We start from the raw sequence: 9,045 nt of genomic DNA, 5'->3' as shown, positions 1-9,045 counted from the left end.
ATAAATAAATTATTATTATTATTATTATTATTATTATTAATATTATTATTATTATTATTACTACCTCGGGTTAAGAACTTAATTTGTTCCAGAGGTCTGTTCTTAACCTGAAACTGTTCTTAACCTGAAGCACCACTTTAGCTAATGGGCCCTCCCGCTGCTGCCGCGCCGCCGGAGCACGATTTCTGTTCTCATCCTGAAGCAAAGTTCTTAACCTGAGGTACTATTTCTGGTTAGCGGAGTCTGTAACCTGAAGCATCTGTAACCTGAAGCGTATGTAACCCGAGGTACCAGTGTATTTCCAAATCTGAGCTTATGCATATAAATTAGCATATGCCAATTTTATGCAAATCTGTGTCCTTTTTTTGTGTGTGGTGCATTTTACTCCCCCATTTTTTCCCCAGAAGCAGGCAGGCTAATCCCAATAACTGCCCAAACAGTTTTGATTGCTGATGACAGTCTAGGCAGTGGCGTAGCGTGGGTTGTCAGCACCCGGGGCAAGGCAAGTAATTTGCGCCCCCTAACCCGGGGCAAGGCAAGTATTTTGCGCCCCCCCCCCCCCCGCGCTGCACTGTCCCTCCCCCAGATAGTCCCTCGCTCTCTCTCCGCACCGCACCGCACCGCACGCCTGGCACCCTCCCCTCCACAGTGGGCGGCAACCCGGCAGCTCGGATCGGATTCGCACAGCCAGCACTGCAGTGAGAGAGAGTGAGTGAGCCAGGTAGGGGCAGAGAGCTGCGAGTGCGAGCGCCCCCCCCCCAGATGTTGTGCCCGGTGCGGCCGGCCCCCCCTGCACCCCCCACGCTACACCACTGAGTCCAGGGTACCATATACGGGAGGTTGAAAAGTAAGAGCTAGGTACTGTTTTTTTGCTCCGTGGGGCAGGCAGTGAGAATAATTGCTGCAGATCTCTGAATATCCCCACAGTCTATCTGCAAAATACTGGAGTTTATTGCTGTTAAAATGGATTTCAGAAAACCGTCCCTCCCAATCTGGGCCAGCTCAACAGTCCTGCTTGCCCCAGAAGGGTGTACTCCAGCCCTCCCGGCCCCTTGACATGCACACCCCGATCCCCTCCCTTTTTCGCTCCCCGTTTGCAAAATACTTCATCCAGAGCAGCACATTCCTGAATGAGTGCCATATCGCTGGCTCGTGGAGTAACTCTACATCACACCATGTTGCAGAGGGGAAAATACGCATTAGCCCCACAGATGGGTGTGCATGCAAGGGTGGGACTAGCAGCCCGAACTTTCCAAAGGCCTGCCTCCTCTCCCCCCACCCTTGACCACCAAGCCCCTCTTCGGCCCTGAAAAGTTTGTGTTGTGGACAGCACCAGTAGATACTGTACTATCTCTCCAAGGATGTGAAATCCGGCAGCAGACTGTAGGCTTTGGCTGCCCCCTGGTGGCTGCTGAAGTGTGAGCAATTTTTTGCCAACCTTCCAACCTCTACTTCCGGACCGACTGCTGCTCTTGTTACGCTGAACAGCACGACATGCACATTTGCCGCATATAAATCCAGCCTGCATTCTCCAAACATACGTGCATTCCAGGCAGCTGCTATAAATTGTTCCCAATCTGAAGCTGGTCTGCTCATGTGAAGGGAGAATCTTCACCACTCCTTGGTTTATAAGAGGGCCGCAGCTGTTATAACCAGTCAGGCCTGTGCGGAGCTTGTCTGAGGCCTGGGGCAGGATAGAATAAAGTCTTGTTAGAATAAAGTTATAAACTCAAACAATAAAACAGCTCTCTGAGATGCCCAGGGCAAGTGTACCCAGCTGCCCCCACACCTGCACAGGTCTGTTGTGGCTAACATGTGGAACTCACTGCCACAAGATGGCCACCAAGACAGATATCTTTAAAAAGGGATTAGTTAGATTCTTGGAGAATATCAGAGGCGGCTAGTCCTGATAAGACATGGAACTGTTTTATTGCACTTTTTAATTATGTATGGTTTTTGTAATTGATTTTATAGCTGTGACCTCTTAGAAGCCATTTGGACATGTACTGTATTTTTCACCCTATAGTACGCACTGGCCCATAGGACGCACCTCCTTTTTGGGGGGGAATGAATAAATAAAAATTATCCCCCCCCCCAGCTGCGGGGCGGGGGAAGCCCAAGCTTCCCCCGACCCCAGCCCTCAGAACAGGCTGCTATCCGCAACCCTTGCGAGCCCGCGGCAACTCCCGCCAGGCTCGCAAGGCGTGCGGACACCTGCGCGAAGCACAGGGCGCCCTCTGGAGGGCGCCCCGTGCTCCAGGCAGCAGGCTGCTATCCACAGCCTAGGGAGCCCTGCGGGAACTCCCACGGGCTCCCCAGGCTTGCTGATAGCTTCCTGACCCCTCTCGCTCTCCAAGCTTCAGCGAAAGCCTGCATTCGCCCCAAAGGACGCACACAGATTTCCCCTTCATTTTTGGAGGGGAAAAGGTGCGTCCTATGGGGCGAAAAATACGGTAAGTGGTAAATAATAATAATAATAATAATAATAATAATAATAATAATAATAATGTTATTCTACTGATTTATATCCTTTCTTTTCCCCCGATCCGGGATAGATAGATGCTCTCTGTGGCACAAATGGGTCAGGATTCCAGGGGGCCGTACTAGATGACCCTTGAGGGTGTCTTCTAACTCTACAATGCTATAATTCAATGTGGCTTACACAAATTAAAACAACACTGATAAAATGATGATGAGCCTGGCTGTTGGATCATTTTCTCTAGATCCCCAAACTCCACAAACTTAGTCAAGTGGAATCGTTCCAAGCATACATTTTGGAAGGGCCATGGTCCTCCGGGTGTTTTGGACTGGACCTCCTGTAGCTGCAGGTCAGTGCCAGGGCGTCTGCTTTGTATGCGAAGGTCCAAGACTCAGTCACAAAACACATGCACACACTTTAGCTGCAACGCAGCCTCTGAAAGAGGAAGGGGAATGATTAAATGCACCTCAGGGCTTTTCCCCTTCTTTACAGGAAGGGTCGTAGCTCATTGGGAGAGCATCTGCTTTGCAGGTAGAAGCCAGGTTCGATCCGCAGTGGCAACCTGGAAAGGTTGGGAATGTACCCTGCTTGAAAGCCTGGAGGGCACCTGCCAGTCCGTGTAAACAATACTGAGCTAGAGGGGCCAACGGTCTGACTCAATATAAGGCAGCAATCTGTTTCCGTTATATATAATGTATTGAACAGGGTGCATTGGCTGCAGATGCAGCTGGAGGCGATCTGGTTTCTTGGTCACTTGGAGCCACTTGCTGCCTGCCCTGGCTCCCGTTTCCCCCTCCCCTCCAGCAGCCTGAGATGGGTCATCATCCATTTGTCCTCATTCTTCTTTGGTCCGCTGGCTGCTTGCCTGCACGGTAGGATGAGTGTTGCCTGGTTACTGTGCGCCAGACCATGTCAAGAAGATTCTCACATTCAGACCATCGTGACTGCAATACCAAATCAGAAGCAGGCTTTAAAGTGGGTCAAGGAGATCCATTTGGGGGTTCCAAGTAATTGGCCTCGTATAGGGTGTCACATTATGAAAGATTACAAAAGTCCATCCCTGTCATGTGCTAGATGCGTCAATGGTCTCGCTCAATGTGCAGCACCCTCCTATATTCCTGTGCCTTAAGAGAATACGCAGGAGTTCCCAGGTTCAATCCTAAACATCTCCCGGAAGGGACAGGGAAAAGCCTTCCTGTCTGAGATCCTGGACAGCTGCTGCCAGTCAGTATTGACAATGCTGAGCTAGGAGGATCAATTATTTGACTCGGTGTAAGGCACTTCCTGCGTTCCTAATCAATTCCTGACAATGCGCAAACATGCAGAATTATCCTCCTGGGGTTCCTCCCCTCTCCCCCCCCCACCCACGCCCACATCCCCTTTTCTCCATTACATGCCTTTTGTGAATTCTAAGACCGCCCATCGATATGATGTTCCCTGGGGCATCTTACAGGCCCCCCACTTGGCCTCCTCCACCAAGTCACCTTCTCAGACTGAGCTGCAGCAGATCCAATTTCCCTTCTCCAACTTGTTAAAAGGTTATTTGGCAGGCCTGCGGGCTGAGCAAACCAGTTCTGTCCCCAGAGCTGCACGTCGGCTATAAATAATCCTTTGGCAATGTGACGTGCCAGTTGCTTAAGGCTTAGCATTTGCTCCTGATAGGACGTCCCCTTCCCCTGAGCTGATGGGGGAGGCCTGTAGGTGAAAGGAGGGAGACACAGAAAGCACTCTTGAACCACTTTGTACCACTCTACTCCCGAGGAATTCTGGAAACTCTATTTCATCAAGGGTGCTGGGAATTATAGCCCAACTTTCAGCACCTTAAACAAACTACAGTTCCCAGAAGTCTCTGGGGGAAGCCATGACTGTTAACATGGCATGTGTTGTAATATGGTTTTTTAGCCTATCGTCAATTTTAATTGTTTTCGGAATTATTAATATAAGCGTTTTGTTTATTGATAATGCCATTGTTCCCCCTCCCTCTCCAAATCAATTCTCTCTGGCTTCTGAAATTTCAGCAGGCACTACCAATCTGCTTTCAAGAAATCTTTTTCAGTTGTAAAGACTAGAAATTTGTTTAGTTTTGTTTTCAATGGGGATTCTAGGTAGTGGAATTCTGGGCTTTTTAATTTGCTCCAGGACAGGGATCTGTGGCAATTCAATAATTCAAAAGGATTGTTGCTGGAGTATAATAACATCTGATTGTACAAATCAAGTTCCACAGTTGGAGTTGTTGACTGTCACTTCACAGACCTGTTGGTGCTTTTTGTTTTTGGGTTTTTTTTGCCTTCAGTTCAGTATTAGATAATTTCCCGCTCTATTCATCCCACAATCTGATCTTTTTAACTTACTTATATCCTGCTATTCTAAGCAGAAAAACACCACTCAGAATGTCTTGTGATGAAGAACATTACAGTTTCATACAATGATCTGTACAGTTTTAATTTATACAGTTAAACAGGTATTACAGGCTGTAATGTCATTGAGTTCCCCCATTTCACTTCATTGGGCTGCTTCTTACGTGGGTGCGTAAAGCTTAGCGAGCAAAATGACATCATAGCATGTGAGTGGTATTTCTAGATCAGGGGAAATAGAACCTTTTGTCGGACATCCGTCAGCTCCAGCCAGCATGCCCAGTGGTCAGGGATGATGGCAGTTGTGGTCAAGTGATACCTGGAGGGTCACAGGTGCCCTGGCCCTGACCTAAACGAACCAGGTCCCCGCCTCTTACCTCCCGTGACACAACAAGAACTCACTGTCCAGGGAAATTTCTAAATTTGCAAATTAGGAATGCAAAAAATGTTGGGCATGCATTGCCTTGCGGGTAGAGTGTGAAGGCCTGGTATTGTGATACAGTAGTTTTAAACTCAAGGTTTGGGGGAAATGTGCTTGTTGGAACAGGGTTATTGACTTGTCTTTGTGTTTTGTGCATTTTGTGTTCTCATTTTGTATTTTTGTGTTGTGAACTGTTCTGTGATCTCTGGATGAAGGGCAGTGGTATACGAATTTAATAAATAAAATGATAAAGGAAAGATGTTGCAACAGGGAGAAAGGTAAAGGTTAATCACCAGGACAGGGGATTGTTTACCTTCTGCTGGGCCCTCAAAACCCATATAAATCACATGGTTGTTGGGCCACTATGACTGCAAACAAGACGGGGAATGTCTTATCAAGTGTAAACTCTGATGAACTTCCCAGGAGCAAAAGGTCAATACTGAAATTGCATGAAGCAACCAGTTTACACACAAGCACACATACACACACATGGAATAATTAACAGAAGCTATTATTTTAAGCAATATATACAGCAAACTGCTTTCTACCAACTCAGACCACCGACCCATCTCACTCAGTATTCCCTACACTGACTGGCAGTAACTCTCCAAGGTTTCAGAGACAGGGAGTCTTTCTCAGCCCTACCTGGAGATAGGGACCGAATCAGGGACCCTCTGCATGCCAGACACGTGCTCTTTCTTGGAGAGCTGCTACCACTAGGCCATTGAAAACAGCTAGATGGATCAATAATGCAGCCTTGTCCCAGTTCTGAGAGATTCCTGTTGTTTTTTTTTATAAGCAGGCTGCTGGCTGCTGCTGTTTTCTTATCGACCAATTTCCTAGTGCATCGCCTCACGACTTTTTCTTTGGATTGCAAAAGGTTGCAGGTCTTGTTTGTCTATGATCTGTCTCTTTCCATCTGCTGCTTTGAGGGTAAAGTTGAGCGGAAGGCTGGAGGGATGCGGACAATGAAATAAAACAAAGCAAACCAGGAAGGAAAGTCACGCGGCGTGCAGGGGTCATCCACGCCCACCCCCCCGCAGGCAGAAGAAGAAAGCTGTGTATATAATGATGGGTGTTATGGGGTGGGGTTAGATTCAGACAGTTCCCATTGCCTCCCCTGGGCTTGAAAAAGCATCTCATTCTTCTATGAATCAATCATTTCTATTGATTCCCCCCCATACCACTGTCGGATAGGAACATAGGAAGCTGCCTTAGAACAGAGTCAGGCCATTGGTCTATCTAGGTGAATACTATCTACTTACACTGACCAGCAGCAGCTCTCCAGGGTTTCAGAAAGGGGTCTCTCTCCCCCCCCCCCAAGATGCCAAGGAATTATGGGAAGAACACAGCTTACTTGTAGAGCATCTGCTTTGCATGCAGAAGGTCTCAGGTTCAATCCCCAATTGCATCTCCAGGTAGGTTTGGGAAGAAACTGCAGCTTGAAATCCTGCAGAGCTGCTGCCAGTCAGTGCCGGCCCATCTAGCTCAGTATTGTCTACACTGGCCGGCAGCAGCTCTCCAGGGTCTCAAGCAGGGGTTGTCTCTCCAAGCCCTCCCTGGACAGTCCCCTGGGGATTGAACCTAGGACCTTCTGCATGCAAAGCATCTAATGCATCTAATCCCTCAGACCACAGCCTTCTTTCTCCCTCAGCCTCTCGCTTTTCAAATGTAACCCCTTCCAAAATTATCCCAGCGTGTCCTGGGACTGACAGCTGCCTCTTCTGCAAGGCTCCTATGAGAAGGGTGCAAGGAGGGGGGTATGTTTGCTCAGCTTTTCACAAAACAGATCCAGCTTCAGAAGGCTGCCCTCTGGAATCAGAGTCCATGCGCTTGTTGCTTTTTGGAAATACACAGAGGGAGGTTGTGAAGGAGAGTTTCCCAGACAGCAGCAACAATTTAAAAAGTAGGGCTTTGTTCAGTACAGGGGTGGGGAAACTCTTCCAGCCAGAGCATTAACACTCCAGCAGACCTTGCTCTCCCATTAGATTTTTTTTTGGGGGGGGGGTATCACAGAAACATAGGAAGCTACCATATCCCAAGTCTTGGCTCAGTCTTGTCAACACTGGCTGGCAGCAGCTCTCTGCTTATAGGCAGGATCTTTTCCAAGCCCTACCTGGAGTTGCCAGAGACTGAAACTGGGAGCTTCTGCATGTGAAAGAGGTGCTCTACTACTGAGCTATGGCACTTCCCCCAAGTAAAACTCTCTCCAGTTGACCATGAGCCAAGATAAAACTGACCCCTGGGCTATTGCTCTCCTATGCCCACCAATCCTCGCCCCCCCCGTCTCGGGAGGGGGGCATTTCTATGGCAACGCACCTGTACTAAAGACTAACTCTTTAGTCATGCAGAGAGATGCTTAACAGACTTGGCTAGGGCCATGAACTGGACAAGGAGACTGGCTCCACCGCAGGCTTGGAGGAGGCCCAGAATAGCATCCAAAGCAATCTCTGCCCCAATTGTTATTGTTGCTGTTTGTTTTACAGAATTCTATCCCACCCACTTCTCCTGAGAGACTCAAAGTGGCTAACAAACAACAATAAAATGAAAGAAAACAACTGCAATGTCCTTAACTCTCCCTAGATGTACATTCAAATTTATCACTGCCTATTTTTGTCTAGTGCTCTCTTAAAGCCATCTAGGTTGGTAGCCAGCACGGCATCTTGTGGGAGCGAGTGCTGTAGTGTTGTATCTTTTCTTTTCCTCTTGTGCTCTTAAATTACATTGTTTTGATTCAGTGCTGTTTTTCAATAAAAGGTAAAGGTACCCCTGCCCGTACGGGCCAGTCTTGACAGACTCTGGGGTTGTGCGCTCATCTCACTCTATAGGCCGGGAGCCAGCGCTGTCCGCAGACACTTCCAGGTCACGTGGCCAGCGTGATGAAGCTGCTCTGGTGAGCCAGAGCCGCACACGGAACGCCGTTTACCTTCCCGCTAGTAAGCGGTCCCTATTTATCTACTTGCACCCGGAGGTGCTTTCAAACTGCTAGGTTGGCAGGCGCTGGGACCGAACGACGGGAGCACACCCCACCGCGGGGATTCGAACCGCCGACCATGCAATCGGCAAGTCCTAGGCGCTGAGGTTTAACCCACAGCGCCACCCGCGTCCCAATATGTTTTTCAATATGGTAACTTATTAATGAGATTTATAAATATGATTATAACTGATGTGCTTTTTAGCTGTATCAGTTTTTAATTTATGTTGTGAGGTGCCTTTGGAGAAGGGTGGAAAATAAATAATATTCTAAAAAATCGGTAATGCCCCGCCAAGTCCTGCTTAGAGTACATCCATTGAAGAGAATGAACCCTAAGTGAGTTATGACCATTAACTTCAGTGGGTCTACTCTAAATCAAACTAGCCATTGGCAATTAGATATCACTCAATGGGCCTGCATTTGAATAAAACTTAGTTGGAGACAACCCTTTGTTGTGTTTTTACGGCATCGGACTCTGCAGAGTCGCAGACAGATCCTGTGCTTAACCATGAGAGATGGAGGGTGCTTCTTACTCGCAAGTAAACACGCTTAGGACCACAACCTTCAAGCCTTTTACAAACCCCGTCATCGCCCCACCCACCCCTCTCAGAATGCGCCAATCCCCTGCGCCCCCTTCCCTCCGCGCTCCATTCATAAAATTAACATTGAAGCAAACCGTGCGCTGGCCCCACCTCCCTTTCTTAAGTCACCGTGGGCTGAACTCTATTGCGCCGGCCGCCGCGCCCCCTTGCCTGCGTCGCGGGGAGCCTATCGCCGCCTCCGGAACGGGACGACGTCAGAGCCGGCGCCACGCCTA

The 9,045-nt window shown here is 48.5% G+C and overlaps 1 long non-coding RNA gene across 1 annotated transcript; it reads right to left on the bottom strand.

Moving 5' to 3' along the window:
• Positions 1–3,190: 3,190 nt before the first annotated feature.
• On the bottom strand, positions 3,191–8,976 carry LOC310684027. Its single transcript, XR_014514665.1, has 3 exons — positions 8,921–8,976; positions 5,900–6,205; positions 3,191–3,423 (listed from the first exon to the last, which is right to left on the bottom strand). It is a non-coding gene; the product is annotated as an uncharacterized lncRNA (long non-coding RNA).
• Between the last annotated feature and the right edge of the window lie 69 nt (positions 8,977–9,045).

The sequence above is a fragment of the Podarcis tiliguerta genome (genome assembly GCF_965153285.1).
Source record: "Podarcis tiliguerta genome assembly, chromosome: 8".
NCBI lineage: Eukaryota > Metazoa > Chordata > Lepidosauria > Squamata > Lacertidae > Podarcis > Podarcis tiliguerta.
Note: the sequence above shows the minus strand (reverse complement) of the source record. Positions and strands in the feature narration are given on the sequence as shown.